Source organism: Lepidochelys olivacea (genome assembly GCF_965140295.1).
Source record: "Lepidochelys olivacea isolate rLepOli2 genome assembly, chromosome: 5".
Taxonomy (NCBI): Eukaryota; Metazoa; Chordata; order Testudines; family Cheloniidae; genus Lepidochelys; species Lepidochelys olivacea.
The window spans coordinates 70,128,769-70,145,665 of NC_140415.1; the positions used below are offsets into that span (position 1 = coordinate 70,128,769).

The following is a 16,897-nucleotide window of genomic DNA, read 5'->3' on the forward strand; positions in this document are numbered from 1 at the left end:
TCTGCAGTAAATAAAGGCTTAAAAACAAACACTGGGCCTAACTCATCCCTAATGTAGCTCAACTGAAATCAGGAACTAGTTTGACACAGTAAATTTTGCTCTATTCCTGATTTTTATCATTTCTCATCCCTTTCATATTTCTGAGTGACACAAATGTCTCAATCTGGAACACTCAGCACTGCAAAATTAGGATTTCGTTATTTGATAAACCATCCAAAGCACAACTATGAACTACTTGTTTTTCAGAACAATCTACGTAAAGGGTTTGCTGAAAGAACAATCTACTTTTATTAAATGCATGCTACAAAAAAAAAAAAAGTGTTCAGAAGTTACAGTAGTCCCCTAAGCAAAAGAAAAGTATATTGACACTTTATATAAACTTAGCATTTTGTCATAAAGGCATAATATATGATTAAGAAAAGAGTTAAGAACAACTGTAGCTCACATCCAGTATTTCTTAAGAAGTGCTGATTTAAGAATTGCTGCTTCAAAGAAAAAATTTCACTTGTTTGAGCCACGTAAAGCAACAACTTTAAAAGGTCAGAACTGAACATTGCACAATCCACCCTGTGAGGTCAATAGATCATATCTCAAATTCAAATCTTCACTACAAACACTATCTGTTTTTTGTGATTAGGCTTTTTCCTTATATATGCAAAAATTTACAAATAAAGAACATAGAACACTTGATTGCTCTTCCTTAAATGACATGCATTGCTGCTAATGGGTCTGACATTTTACACGACCATAAGAAGTTTTATCACAAACTTAAGTACTGTTGAAAATAAGCCTAACAGTAACAACACAAAAGTTAGCTGGCTCCAGTTAGTCTCTCTCTGGGGCGGGGAAAAATATTGGTAGTCAGAGCACATCTTCTAGAATAAACATTCCAGGTCACAAGGGGTAGTGATGGATTCTTTACATTAGGTAACTTTATTAAGAGTAGCCATACAAAGTAATAACTCATGTGGGATCTTATTATGGTAATAAGATCCAGGCTAAATGGATCCTACTGACTTTACCAAGAAGATACAGTCAAAGGTATAAGAAAACTTGAATAGGAAAAAATGCTGATATACTAGATATTATAAAAGTTTCTGGTGCAATGTTAATTCCAGTTGCAGTCTGCCTGATTTAGAAGTGCTCATGTTGCATAATTTCCCCAATTACTGTAATTAAAAGAACTATACTTCAGAAGTTCAGCAGCTTTCTTACATATAAGTAATTTTTCCAGTCAATCGGCCATCTTTAACTTTGTTGGATATTCAATTAACACTTTAGCTTTTGTAACCTTGACAGCCACCGAAATGGATGGGGCAAGGACAAGAGGGAGTTTAGTTTCTCTGAGAGCCCACATTCAAAGACAGCAAATATATTTGGAGTTCAAATGGAAGTTCTATTTTTCCCAGCTGTTACAAATATTCTTTCTTTAAGAACCATGCTCAGTTCAGTGGAGACAAGCAGGATAAAGTTGTTTGTTTAGACATATGATGCCAATGATCAGGAGATTTCCTCATGTGCACTCAAGCACTTTTTCTACTACCGAAGTTAGTACCTATATTAGGTCAACTGCCAAGAATGGTGCAACTGCACAGGTGGTAACAGTATAAATATTAAGAGTAGATGGGGTGCTGGTGTTTTTACCTCTCTTAAAAACCTACACCACTGCTGAAGCATGTATTAATTATGCCAACACAGACACACCAAAGGAGGCAATTTTTTGTTCCAAGCAGGATGAAGCCAGAGCCAGTCCTAAGAAAAAAATTTGGAGAGAAAAAAGGATTTTTTTTTTCCTGGAGCTTCTCTCAGTTAAGATACCACCCTTTAAAAACTTCAACTGAAGCAATGGATGTAGGAGGGCTACTTATTACAACCTAAAGGCTTCCAGCAGAAGCCATTTGGGCTGCAGGTATGTCAATATTCTCAAAGAAAAGTTTAAAGAACTGTAACTGTCATGATTTTAACGTGTAATCTGGGTACTAGACTTTTTCTGAGGAAGACAATGGTTATATTGTTTTCAGTATTAAAAGGCAAATCTGGAGAATTTCTGGCTGGTGAACACAAAGAAAAATGCGTGCAAGGTAAACATTAATGGAATAATTTCACATAAGTTTTAGGAACTCAGTTACAAAGCATCTATAAAGCACCTTAAAGGAGAATCAGGTTGTGTCTCAATTACAGATTGATAAATATAAGTTATTATTCATGTCAAGTTGGGAAAGATACAAATCTGGAAGTTCCTGGGAGATTCTCTCTCAATTTAAGGACTTCCCTTGTGCTTGAACTTCATCACTAAGAAAAGGCACTATGTGAGTCTGGATCTTGTTACTTATGCTTTTTCTGAGAAGTTATTTAAACGCAAATAGCATCTTAAATAAATTATTTAAACAATGAATCATTTTATTATTTATGCTTCATTATTGAAGATATGGATAGCCATTACGGGTGACCTCTTCTCATTTTGGAGCAGTATTTTAACTTACATATACTTTAATCTATACACTAAATGCACATCAAGTTTCATGAGATTTACAGGAATTCCTGAAAGCTTAGAGAAAGACTTTCAGGATCACATTTCCCCCCTTTTATATTTCAGAGTTGGAGTAACTTTAGCACTCAAGACAGGTACTAAATCAATAATCATGGAAGCTGAGGTCCTCTATTTATCCCATGATGTACAGCATGGACAGTGGGAGAGCAAAATTCCCTATACTACACTTCCTCCAATCCTGTTTTTAAACATCAAGCAATTAAGTTTCCTCCACTTCCTTTGAAAGACTATTCCACAGTCCAAATGATCTTCTGCTCTGGACATTTTTCCAGATACTCTGCTTAAGATTTCCCTTACTTAATTTCATCCCCTTAAATCACTCTAAATAAATCCTCTTTCCTGGTATATATTCTCTCCTCTGACCTACTACTTTTAGCAGTCACTAAAGCAAGAAACATTTAGTAATTTTAGTCTCTCCTGCCACTTTAAGTCACTTTCATTGCCATTTCCTGGACTCCTTCCCATATAGCTTTAGCTTGCTAATATGGATGATTCCAGAACAGAATGCAGTATTTCAGGTGAAAGCTCAGACCTTTATAGTGCTGGACTATCACATCCTTCTTCTGTGACATCACTGTCTACACAGCCCAAAATTGCACTGGTCTTTCTTGCTGCCATATAATATTGCAAAGCCCTGCCAGAGGTGACAACTTGCTGTCAGCTATCAAACCTATGTCACTTTTTCAAATGTCTCTCTTCCACTAACTATTTTGATCTACAATATTTTACAATTATTCAAGCTAAAATTTCATTTTTTCCCATTACCTGCCAAATTTTCAGCCACTCTAAGGCTTGTTCTACTCTAGCAACTTATGTAAATATAACATAGTTACTGATCTAACTCCTGGCGTAGACAGTGCCCTCCAGCTGACATATCTACCACCTTTCGGGGAAGTGGAGTACCTACACCAGGGGTTGGCAACCTTTCAGAAGTGGTGTGCTGAGTCTTCATTTATTCACTTTAATTTAAGGTTTTGCGTGCCAGTAATACATTTTAACGTTTTTAGAAGGTGTCTCTCGAAAGGTCTATATATTATATAACTAAACTATTGTCATATGTAAACAAGGTTTTCAAAATGTTTAAGAAGCTTCATTTAAAATTAAATTAAAATGCTGATCTTACGCTGCCAGCCCTCTCAGCCCGCTGCCAGCCTGGGGTTCCATTCACCTAGGCTGGCAGCAGGCTAAGCAGGACCTGCGGCCGGGACCCGGCTGGCAAGGGGCTGGCAGCCAGAACCCCAGACCGGCAGCGGGCTAGTGATTTAAATCACTAGTCAGGAAGACTCCATTTAATCATGGTTTCTACATAAAAGTGCATTCTTGTTGGTTGTTATAACCTTAATACATATTCTTCATAACTCAGAGATAGATGGAGGTTTCATTTTTAGAAGGCACACACTATACATTTTTAAGTGATTTATTTGGAAAACTTTTCAGATTAGTTTTACTGCTATATCAGAAAATGAATGAATGATTGGTTATTTCATTTATCAAAGGTAACAAACAGATATTTATGAAGTCACTGGGAGGTAAACTATCTCCAATTCAACAAGTTAATCATTAATATTTGGAGAATTTTCTTGCCATGCTCTATTAGGAAGAGAACATCACCAGACAGACGTTTAAATTGTTTTAACTAAAACAACAACATTTATGTAGTCTGGATTTTTTTCTTCAACAGCAAACATATAATATCTTAACAAAACAAGCATCTGAATTTTTGAATTTAGTTAAACATTCAAGTTTTTTAAAATCAGGTTTGTTTTTGTTAAAATTGTTTTAAACTAAAATAGTTAAATTAAATATTTTTTAAAAAATTAAACGGACTATGTCAGCCAGAGGCCAACATGAGAAACTTAAAATATTGGCTTCTGCAGCTAACTCAGTCAACTTCACTTTCATTTTCCTGTTTGTTCATAATCTGGAAAAGAAAAACAAGCTTTCCTGCTTTTTCAGGTCCCAAACAATTTCTCAATTTGTAATGAATTAGTCTAAAGGAAATACTTATTTTCTACAGTGGCAGAAGAAGCTACTGCTGTTAAAAGTGAGATTATCACTTCAACAGTCTCTGAATCCAAGTGCTTAAGTGACTTCTACCAGTTCACTGATGTGACTTTCTTTAAAACATCATCAGCAAACATATTTTCTTGAATGGTTCTTATTCCCAAACTGGGTGTCTTTTACGGCCTGCTGCCGTTATAGGTTTCCCTTCTAGTGAGAGAATGGTATGGTAGACCTCAAATCAATGAAGGCTACACTCGGAAAGACCTCAAGACTCCTGGAATATGCTGCTCAAACTGTTTCACTATTGTTTTACCGCCTGTCCCTCCCTTCTCACATTCATCTCCAGACTTCTCCTTGTCCAGATCTATTCCGCCCCCAACAATCTTCTGTTCATTGAACTTTTTGAAACTTTGCACTTTTAGAGAGAAGTAAGGGATTGACTCTGTGTGCACAAATTTGCAGAGAGACAATAAAGTTGGGATCTGTTATTTCTCACCTCTGTGTATTATTTTAAAACATTTTTACTGTTAACAAGCATGTTTAATCTCTGGAGAGACAAATACACAGTTTGAGAACTGCAAAACTACGCATCTCTGATGGTACCTTCTAGACTAAGCACTGAGTCCCATTGGGTAGATAGAAAGATTAACCTAAACAATTAACACAGAAGTCCCTGGAACCCCATAAGATTGGTTCCCTAATCCATGAACTATTCGAACTCATTTACAAAACTTGTCTTAATTGTTACATGAATATATTATCTCATACTATAGAATTAGAATTTATAATCCTTATTCCATGATGAGATATCTTTGAGCTATAATGTATCTATCTTTTTTCCCTCAAAAAGCATTTTATGAAAAAAATCAGATTTAAATAAAAAAAATCATTGATTTTTATCCACCCTGGTCCTACTAATCTTAGTGCAGTGATGACTAGACTAAGATGCAATATGTGATTGTGACGTTATACTCCATATGTTTATGGAAATATGTTTATGAGTGTGAATATAAAGTAACTGGAATATGCTTTATGCAAAAGGTCTCTTGTAATCATTACAAAGCTTATAATCTACTGAGTGTGTTCAACCTATTTGTATGAATGTATCATTCTTGTATCTGAAGCTAGAAATATGAAGTATTACTCTGAAGTCCTATTGTAATTATGCAAAGTGGCTTTAATGGTGGCTTGGAATCTTGATTGCTCCCATTGACTAGGACAATTGGTTCTGAATGGGTCTATTTACCTGCAAGCTTTCCTGTGTATGTGGGTAATGAAGAATAAGTTCTTACAGTGACATGTGACCATGTCACATGATACTGGAATCCATCTTAAAACTCGTATTTTTCCATTTAGAAGGAAGGGTGGGGACCCAGAGACACAAAAGATTCCCACCTTGGGCCAAAGCTATAGAAGTGGGTGTAACAGAACAAAGGGGGCTGCCAGTCAGGAGAAATTCCCTTGGTACAGTCCTTGTTAATTCCATCTCAGATGGTAACTAGGGAAAGGATTGGGCCAGACTAGGAAGGAGTGTAGTCTGTGAAAGAAGCTTATTAGAACATCTCTGAGGGTGAGATTTACCTGTATTAGTTTCTTAATGTATTAGGCTTAGAATTGTGAGTTTCATTTTATTTTGCTTGTTAACTAACTTTGTTCTGTCTGTTATTACTTGAAACCACTTAAATCCTACTTTTTATACTTAATAAAATCACTTTTGTTTATTAATGAACCCAGGGTAAGTGATTAATACCTGGGGCAACAAACAGCTGTACATATCTCTCTATCAGCATTATAGAGGGTGGACCATTTATGAGTTTACCCTGTATAATCTTTATACCAGGGGTGGCCAATCCGTGGCTCCGGAGCCACATGCGGCTCTTCAGAAGTGAACATGCGGCTCCTTGTACAGGCACCGACTCCGGGGCTAGAGCTACAGGCGCCAACTTTCCAATGTGCGGGGGGGTGCTCACTATTCAACCCCTGGCTCTACCACAGGCCCTGCCCCCACCCCACCCCTTCCCACACCCTCCTCTGAGACTGCCATGCCCTCGCTCCCCCCACCCCCAGCCTCCTGCACACCATGAAACAGCTGATTAGGAGGTGCAGGGAGGGAGGGGAAGGCGCTGATTGGCAAGGCTGCCACTGGGTGGAAGGCGCTGGAAATGGGGTGGGAGCTGCTGATGTATTACTGTGGCTCTTTGGAAATGTACATTGGTAAATTCTGGCTCCTTCTCAGACTCAAGTTGGCCACCCCTGCTTTATACAGAGTAAAGCAGATTTATTTGGGGTGTGGATCCTATTGGGAGCTGGGTGTCTGGGTGCTGAAGACAGGAGTACTTGCTGAACTGTTTTCAGTTTAGTCTGCAGCTTTGGGAGCATGGTTCAGACCCCGGGTCTGTGTTGCAGCAGGCTAGCATGTCTGGCTCAACAAGATAGGGCTCTGAAGTCCCACGCAACCGGGGAAAACAGGCTCAGAGGTAGTTTCAGCACATCAGGTGACAGTTCCAAGTGGGTCTCTGTGACCTAACCCGTTACAGTGATGTTGGGAGAAATATTCAGTTTGTTATGTTGAAATTTAAATACAAATTTATAGTTAGCTTCATTCTTTTGATGAATGGGTATAAATTCAAATGTACATTTTAAACAAATCTAAATTTAAACTGCCTTTAGTTTTCAGAGTAACAGCCGTGTTAGTCTGTATTCTGCCTTTAGTGTTTCCATCCATTCTGAAGGTATAGCAAGTTCCCTCCCCACCTTCCAGTGGCTTAAATATTTACTTTTCCCTTATTGACTTACAAGTAACAATACTAAACCGAATAAATACACATATTTTAATATATAAGACAGATACTGTGGAAAAATGTTAACATAATTGAGAAATATAGTTTTAAAGCGAAAATTCACACAAAAATAATCTTTACAGATACAGTTGAAGAGTTTCCTGGGCTCTGCCGTGCTAACTGTACATTCTAGGGGCAAAGAAAGACTTATTTCCTCATCTGTAACCATGAAATACGAAATAAGATATTCTGTGACAGGCTCATTCACAACTGGAAAAGATGTCAAAAGGCTCTAATGTAGCCTTAATGATGGATTGGTGATTGATTGACTGATTAATTAATATTAACCAATCTTTGAGACCACAGTGGTCAAGAAAGGTTTGGTCTCCCAAGCGCTACAGAATCAGGAATATCATAATCAGTATCCCTAGCATAACAGACCCTAGAAGCAATATATCACAAGTCCCTTTATTAACAAATCCACTACGTAGATAAACAATTACACTAAAATACAACAGTAGATAGTAAGACAGTGCAAAATGTTTAGCCCTAAGACTGGCACCACTTAAATCTCACATTTCATATCACCTGCTGGGGACCCTGAAGGGTTAGTCATTATCATTATCATCATCCATGATTGTCATCCTAGGGCGCTCTGTGCATTCCCCTTCCATCAGCACACTGGCCAGGCAACACCTTTTTATCCTGAGTTATGATTCCACCTTTTAAGGCTCAAAGGTTCCAACCCATTTTTCCTTATCCGTATTTCCAAACCCCACTAATTAGGGGCACCCCATTTTTCACTGGCTACCCTCTTAGTTCCCTTAATTCTCATTAACATTACTCCTGGGGGAAATCTGTGCCACTGTGCAAAGCAGAATTTTGCAGAAATTAATGTTGTGTGCACAGAATTTCCATTTTTCCCCCACAGAAAGGGCCTGCAGAGATGTTGGCCTCCCCTAGGGGCTGCTGGCTTCGGCAGAGCCCAGCTCACAAATAAAAGGCAAGGCCAGAGGGAAGGGGAGGGAACTGGAATGTTCCCAGCAGCTGCAGTTCCCAGCACGTTCTGAAGGAAGGAGGCGGCACCAAGCCGGAAACTCTGTGCAAGCCTGGGACCCAGCATCAGGCTGTTTCTCCCTCTGTATCCCTAGGCTCTAAGAGGGTAGGAAGTGTGTGTGTCCAGGCTAGGAGGGGCAACTTGGCTGGGCTCTGAGGGACAGGGGATGTGGGTGTCTGGGCTGGGGCCCCCCTGCAGATCACCTCTGAGGGGTAGAGGTTGTGAGTTTCTGGACCAGGGCGTGGACTGCGGCTGGGCTCTGGGGGATAGGGGTTTTGAATGTCTGGGTTTGGGAAAGGCCCACGACTGGGCTCGGGAGGGGGGTGAGCATCTGAATCCCCAACTGGACTCTGGAGGAGAGGGGCAGAGAAGCAGGAACTGGTTGTTGTAGAGGTTTCTTTCCTTGGGGAATATTTGTGTATCTGTATTGTTACACATAGTTGCTGACAGGTATTTTGAAATAAATTACCAAAATAATTGAAACTGATGTGATTATATAGTGTTATTTTGATACTCAAAATTTGCAGAATTTTACAATATTCTTTGCAGAATTTTTAATTTTTGGCACAGAATTCCCCCAGGAGTATAACATTTATGTCAATAGGTTACCATAGCACGTTCAAGTTACTACAGAATCCCCCAAAACGTTATCATCCGTCATCTTGTGATATTTACTGACACATTGCAGCACATTTCCTAGTCCATTGTCATGTAGTTTCCAGATCAGCAGCACTTAGCATATCTTTTACTGTAATCTTACAATTTACTGATACAGGGTTGTCTTTCGGTCACCTAGTCACACCAACTTGGTTGAGGCATAACACCTAGTGTGGCTAAACTGAATGCCTTATAGGCCTCAGGCTTATACAACCTGCATTACAACATTTATTAATACCTATATTTCACCTCTATATCCTAAATATACTTAATATATTTTATTCTTGGCTACAAGTCTCCCCCTTTAATGGGGTGATTCTAAATAAGAATGAATAAGAACCCCATCACACAGATGATTAGATTAGCTCTACATGCAACATAGTTATATATGTTACTACACAGAAAACTTTATTAATACCTAAATTAGGGATGGTTGCTTTTTTTTTTTTTTTTTTAAATGGAGTTTCTCGTGGTTGGTAAGCTGTTTTTACTGGCTGTTACCAGTGGATGGAAATATATAGATGTTCTGGTACTTGCCAAGGCTTTATTCTGCTCATGTTTACATATCCATAACACAGGGTGATCTTTACAGTGGCGATGGATTGTTGGAGCAACCATGGTTGAGAAGGAATGGGGATAGTATTGATCAATTGAGGTTGACTTCTTGGTATTTCTCGATATCCCGACAATGTTATAATCCTTCCTCCCATACATCATTATCATACTTCCTTGGACAATTCTTCCTTTTAATCCAATTTTCATTCATAAAGGGCTTGGTAATAAGTCATCTGTTCCATCTAATAATTTATTCAGTATTTGCTCCGCTTAGTCCATGTCATTACTAATGTCAATTAAATGCACATTCTTCTTTCTAACAATTAGTTTAGCTGTAAATCTAACAGTTGTTTGGATGCAAGAAAGACTGGGGGTACTCTGCCTTGTTAGCTCTTGATAATCTAGGTTACAAAGGATAACAATTTCATTTTCAAACACAGCTACAAGGGAGACTGCTGTATGCCCAATAATCATATGTAGTTTTGGCTTAAAACAGAAATTTGGAATTGTGACCTGACACCTAATTTGACTATTATAAACAAATCTTTTTCACTTGTTAGACACAATATTGCCCCTTTCCATTGTAGGTCTCCTGCTCCATGGGAGATTTCCATTTGGTCAGTTGCACTGCACATGACACTTGTTGAGTTAGCTTTCAGTAGGTTCCATAGGTACCCTTCTGCCTGGCCACACAGTGGGGTTGTTACCTCAAATACATTACACCTACAGACCCACTGACGCTCCTTTTGAAAGTAACGGGCAGTCTGCGGGACTTGCCATGTCTGGATTTAAAATGCTACAGCAGCACATCTGCACCAATTAAGTAGTGCTTCAGTATAGACACTGCCTGCGTTGATGGGAGCGGTTCTCACATCGGTGAAGGTAACCCACCTCCCCGAGAGATGGTAGCTAGCTCAACACAGGGACTTAGATCAGCTTAACAAACGCCGCTCAGGAATGTGGATTTTTCACACCCCTGACATAGTTAAACCAACCTGTCTAGTATGGACCAGGCCTAAGTTTCTTGATGATAAACCACCAGGAAGGGTAATTTCAGTCCTTCCTTAATAATGTTGTCTTCTAGGCAACCTATGGAGTAAATAGCAGCTAGTTGACCAAATACATCCTTATCTGGGTCAAACACAGCATGAACAAGATATGCAAAGATTTTGAGTTGCAACATATTTTACTTAAATAAGTAACATGAGTTATGATTAGGATGTGGTGTCCCAAATCCTAGGTTTTTAATTGCACCACATAATATCACTTGACATTTAGTCAGGCATTTTGCTTTCTCTCCTCCATTTCTTTGAATGAATTTGGGACAATACCAATTTAAGATATGTCCATTCTTAATTAAGGTCGGGCACTTTTCCCAATTCTAAAAATTGTAAGGTGCTTGCAATAATATTTACTACAGTCACCATATGCAGAAGAGATAATTCCTTCCCCATATATTGATTTCTTCCCTGATCATTATTGTGTTCTATTAATTGATTAATTTTAGTCTGTCTCAAACAATCTTGTTATCTCATGCATGTCAAAAATTGTAAATCTTTCTTCTATTGCTAAAACTTGTATCGCCTTTTAATATTAGGTTAACTACCTTGTTGGCTTTTTCCTGAGCCATACAGTTAATTTGCCTTCTAATTCTTTCAAAAGCCACCAAGTTCCAAATTGATATTCCTGTTCCAAGTAAACCTGTTACACTCCCCCAAATTCCAAAAGGATCAATTCCACATTTCCTTCTTGAAGGACAGAGGTTGGTCTTTACAGGAATACCTAAATTTGCAATGTCTTTTTTCTGGTACAGCTTTAAATGGTTAGCATGGTAGATTTTTTTTAATCTACCTTCCCACCCCAACCTTACCCCGAATTCCCTTAATTGAAGAAATTGGACAGGAGTGACCAGCTGACTCACAAATGTGTGATAGCCTGTATATATCCCGTCTCCTTCCATTCATCACACTTTCACCAATTTGGTGTATTGTGAAGAATATATTTTGCAGAATGTGGACTTTCTGCATCAACTTTAATCACCATTAGTTGACTCAATCACATACCAATCAGAGTTTGATCTAAGATAAAGCTCTCAAAGTCAAATTTAGGGTGCACCTTTGTTGGGGTGTCAATCCTAATACCATATTACTTAGCTGAGACTTGATTTTTATATTTGCATTAAACTGATTATGTTTAATCATTTATGGCACCAGTAGCCAAAAATATACAGTTACATTATAAAACATTTTAGCTATTACATGCATAGCTATTAATCTATATTAATATTGCCATGGTTTGTTTTTAATGAATTTATATATTTTAACCTGGGCTTTCCCAAACATCTGGCTACATTGCTTGACAAATCCCATATCAAAATTAACAACAGTTTGAACAAAAAGTTTGATTAATATAGAAACCGTCTGGGTTAAATTGTTTATGCAGGCAAATATACCTAATTTATGAGTAGCATTTGCAAAAAGGAATTGAACTACCATTATAATAATGGTGGTTATAATCTATTTATAATATTAAAATAGTGTGCTATCACAAAAAAATGTACTATAACTTTTTACCATTGCACCCAAAATGTTTGTTCCAACAATAAATAAAATAAATCCCCCATAATTAAAGAGCCAATGACATAGTCATGTGACATAACACATATAACCAAGGAACAAATAATCCTAATATTCTTATGTTTTATTTTATATATATTAGAAAACAAAAAGGAAGGAGAAAGATCAAAAGAGGTTCTCCCAAAGTTCACTTGTGACTGGGGGAACTCACACAAGTATTAGTATGAGATGACCACTAAAGTATTCCATGATTGATAGATCAGGCAGTCACCTCATTTGAATCCTACTACTTCCCCTCAAAGAAGAGGGGCACACAAAGAGTATTAAAGAGGGGAGACCTCGGCCTGTGAAACCCACAATGTCTTCCCCTAATTGCAGAAAAGGACTTAGGGGTTACAGTGGACGAGAAGCTGGATATGAGTCAACAGGGTGTGCCCTTGTTGCCAAGAAGGCTAACGGCATTTTGGGCTGTATAAGTAGGAACATTGCCAGCAGATCGAGGGACGTGATCGTTCCCCTCTATTCGACATTGGTGAGGCCTCATCTGGGAGTACTGTGTCCAGTTTTGGGCCCCACACTACAAGAAGGATGTGGAAAAATTGGAAAAGGTCCAGCGGAGGGCAACAAAAATTATTAGGGGAGTGGAACACATGACTTATGAGGAGAGGCTGAGGGAACTGGGATTGTTTAGTCTGAGGAAGAGAAGAATGAGAGGGGATTTGATAGCTGCTTTCAACTACCTGAAAGGGGGTTCCAAAGAGGATGGATCTAGACTGTTCTCAGTGGTAGCAGATGACAGAACGAGGAGTAATGGTCTCAGGTATTTCCAGTAGGGATAAGGAGGTTTTAGTATTGTTATACAAGGTAGCTCAGACATAGGTGAGAGGTCTTTCGCAGGAGTGGTGGGTGAAATTCTGTGGCCTGCATTGTGCAGGAGGTCAGACTAGATGATCATAATGGTCCCTTCTGACCTAAATATCTATGAATCTATGAGCATAAAGCCCATCAGCAAAATCTCAGGTCTTTTACACAGCTTCCCCTCAGTGTGTTTATCATGTCCTTTCCATTCAATTGGGGCTGCCCCTATCATTGCTGGCCCCATAAAGTTTCCCACCCATTGAGGCAAGTAGTTTGCATTTGTCTGACATCAACTTCAAGCCACTGGTTCTTGTTATGCCTTTCTCTAATAGATTTACAAACCCTGTAGTAGCCAGTATTTTCTCCCCTTGGTTACACTGTAGACAAGTCACCTCTCAATCTTCTTTCTGATAAACTAAAAAGATTGAACTTTAAGTCTCTCACTACAAGGCATTTTCTCCAGTCCTAAAATCATTTTTGTGTGGTTCTTTTCTATACCTTGTCCAATTTTTCACCACTCCTTTAAATATATTGACACCAGAACCGTACACAGTATTCTAATTTACTTCTCACCAATGCCATATACAGAAATAAAATCACCTTCCTCCACTACTCTCCTATTTATACATCCAAGGATCCTATTAGCCCTCTTTCCCGTAGCATCACATTGGAAGCTCATGTTCAGTTGCTTGTCCACTATGACCCATAAGCCCTTCTCAAAGTTACTGCTTTCCAGGGTAATCTCTCATTCTCTAGATGTGGCCTGCTTTCCTAATTCCTACGTGTATGAACTCTGCGCTTGACTCTACTAAAACACATTTTATTTTAATAGGCCCAGATTAACAAGCAAGATCTGTATAACTGCCCTCTCCAAATCATTATTTACTATTCCACCATCTTTGTGTCATCTACAAATTTTACCAGGAATGATTTTATGTTTGCTTCCAGATCATTTATGAAAATGTTGAATATCAGGCTTATTACCAATCCCTGTGGTTACACTCCCATTTTATGATGATTCCCATGGACAACTGTTCTTTGAGATCTGTCAATTAGCCAATTCTTAATCCATTAAAGTATATATTTTATTGATATTGTGCAGTGCTAATTTTTGAAACCAGAATATTATGTGGTACTAAATCAAACACCTTATAAAAATTTAAGTATATTACACCTCTGCAGTTACTTTGAGATTACAAACTTGATTGATAAAAGAATGAAAACAGGTTTGTTTGACAAGACCCATTTCCCCTAACACTATTACACACAGCACAGAATTACTGTTAACCTAGGATAGAGAGATGAACAGAATGGAAAATCCAGAATTATGGATCACAAGAGAAGTGGATTGTGAAGCTCATCTTCATGTTATCATCCCCTATGAAATTCAACTAGTTTACAACATAGGATCTTTCATCCTTAGGTAGACTGTTTCAGCAGACTAAGAATTTATCACAGAGTTCACAGCCTTCTAAGGCCCATGTGGCTTAGAAGGCATCAGAAATAACATGCTGGATTGAGCTCCATTTGTCACTTAAAGACAGACTCAAAGTATGCAAGCTACCAGGTAAAGATCAAACCGTAAATTATAAAGAACAGCTGCATGGTATTATGTTTCCTCTGAATCATTCATACTTTGCAGAGCTGCTTCACCATTTTGCCCACCACAAGCCTTGGTGCACCTTAGGCAGTGATTGTGCAAGCAGACAGCCACAGCAACGCTCTAAAACAGCAAAAAGAAGCTAACTAGGATTCTGATCCTGCAAACACTTACACAAGTGTGTAACTTTAAGCAACAGACAAGTTAATGAATATATTAACGTGCTTAATGTTATAAACATGCAAAAGTGTTTGCAGGACTGCAACCTAGCATTGTACAATACTAATCAGTTTTCCTATGGGATCTTTTATGTAAAATGTATCACTGCTGGTAATTCAGAAAATAACTCAAAATGAATCAATTTCAGGGAAAACCAAAAATGGGGAGAAAATACACTTGAGCAGACAAAGAGAAAAAAGAGCACACAGAAGAACTGTAACAAATGTAGAAAAGGAGAAAAGGGAATGGAGGTAAGGAAAAGGTAAAAACCAACAGTGGTGGTCTCAACATTAGTTCCCCAAGTTTCTTTCCTTCCCAAAAATTATATGGCACATCAATATAATTGAAGAGAACTACCAAAATGAGTACTTTTGAGACGTTTTAACTATCTTAGATTATAACAATTTAGCAACCTCTATTAAGTGCAAAAGTTTTTGGTAAATTGTATTCGTCATGCTCTCTATTTTGGGCAATTAGTTTTGAGAAGTTATTAAAACACTATCTCATAATTCCAAATAAAAGTTCTAGTCCTCAAGTTCCTTAAAATGCCTGTGCCATCAATAATTAAGGTAGTAACTGATATTTAATGTTATTGTTTCTTTCCAGAAGATATATTTGAAAGCATGAAAGAATGTATGAAATAACATAGATTTGAATCAGTAAAGAGTTATTTCAGTTTTGCTGGCCAGGGCTCAAATTGGTGGGGAGGTTATTTCACGACTCACTGCTGCCAGATGAAAAAAGGAAAAATACTGAGAAAACGAATGAGCAAATAAATACCTTAGAGTGGTGAAGAGACATACCACTGCACCGCAATGTGGCCATTCCCAAATCAAGTACTTGTGACAAACGTTCTTGAAGTTGGTTGTGGTTAATGTTAGTTTCTAAGTTTACAGATTTCACACTATGTGCACTGGTAAAACAGTTAACTTCCAGTGTTAGGACATTCCACCATCTTTAGCCACCTGGGATTTACCTAAAGCAATGGAGGACCATGCTGTAGGAAAATATTTAAAATGTACTTAAGGCATTTGATTTTTATTAGCTGCAAGTTACTTTTCAAAGTCTTAAGAGTATTATGCTTTAGAGCCACTCAAAACTGTTTTGTAGGTTACTTGAGAAATGTACATTGGTTGTTTCCATAAGCAGTGTTATTTCAGATACAAAGATGTTAACAAATGTGGGTGCTTCAGGGATTATTCTTAGGCCTTAATTTTTTTCTTTTTGTCAACCTTTTATTACAGCTATCTTTACCCCAGGTTGAAAGCAGCCTGTAGTCTGATATTAATAAGATGGCAGCCAGCTCTCCACTGGGTTGACTTTAAATTAAATGAAAACCATGATTTTTGGTTCACCTCCCAAATTACAGAGTCATGATTTCAGTCATTAATGACTGAAACAGCAGATGGTGATGTCTTGTGGCATTTAAGCATCAGGAATCCCTCCTTTCAACAAGCCAGTATTTCCTCCAAAGTAGATCAAAGTTCAGAAGCACTGTACAGATAATTTAAGAAGTGTGAAATACTTTGTGAAGAAGCAGGTTGTTCAGCAGTACCTGGCCCATTCTGGACTATGGGGATTAATTTATATTTAAAATTATTTGGTGTGCTAATGCATACTTTGAAAATATTTAACAGAGTGAGTTTTGACTTTGTGAATATCAAGCACAAAGAATCACAAAAATAATAGCCATGTAGGACTGGAAGGGCCCTTAACAGGCCCTGTAGTCCAGTCTCCTGCACTCAAGGCAAGACCAAATATTTGCTACACCATCCCTGACAGATGTTTGTCTAACTTGTTCTTAAAAACCTTCAATGACAGAGATTCCACCACCTCCACAGGTAATTTATTGCAGTGCTTACCTACGCTTACTGTTAGGAAGTTTCTCCTAATGTCTAACCTAAATCTCCATTGCTGCAATTTAAGCACATTATTTTTTGTCCTGTCCTCAGAGGTCAAGGGGAATAATTTATCACCCTTCTCTTTATCATAACCTTTTACATACCTGAAGACTTATGTATCCCCTCAGTCTTCTCTTCT

At 38.1% G+C, this 16,897-nt stretch overlaps 1 protein-coding gene across 7 annotated transcripts in view; it reads right to left on the reverse strand.

The window, feature by feature from the left end:
- PJA2 (praja ring finger ubiquitin ligase 2) overlaps positions 1-16,897 on the reverse strand; it is a 125,235-nt gene that overhangs the window by 65,139 nt on the left and 43,199 nt on the right. The window lies entirely within an intron of this gene.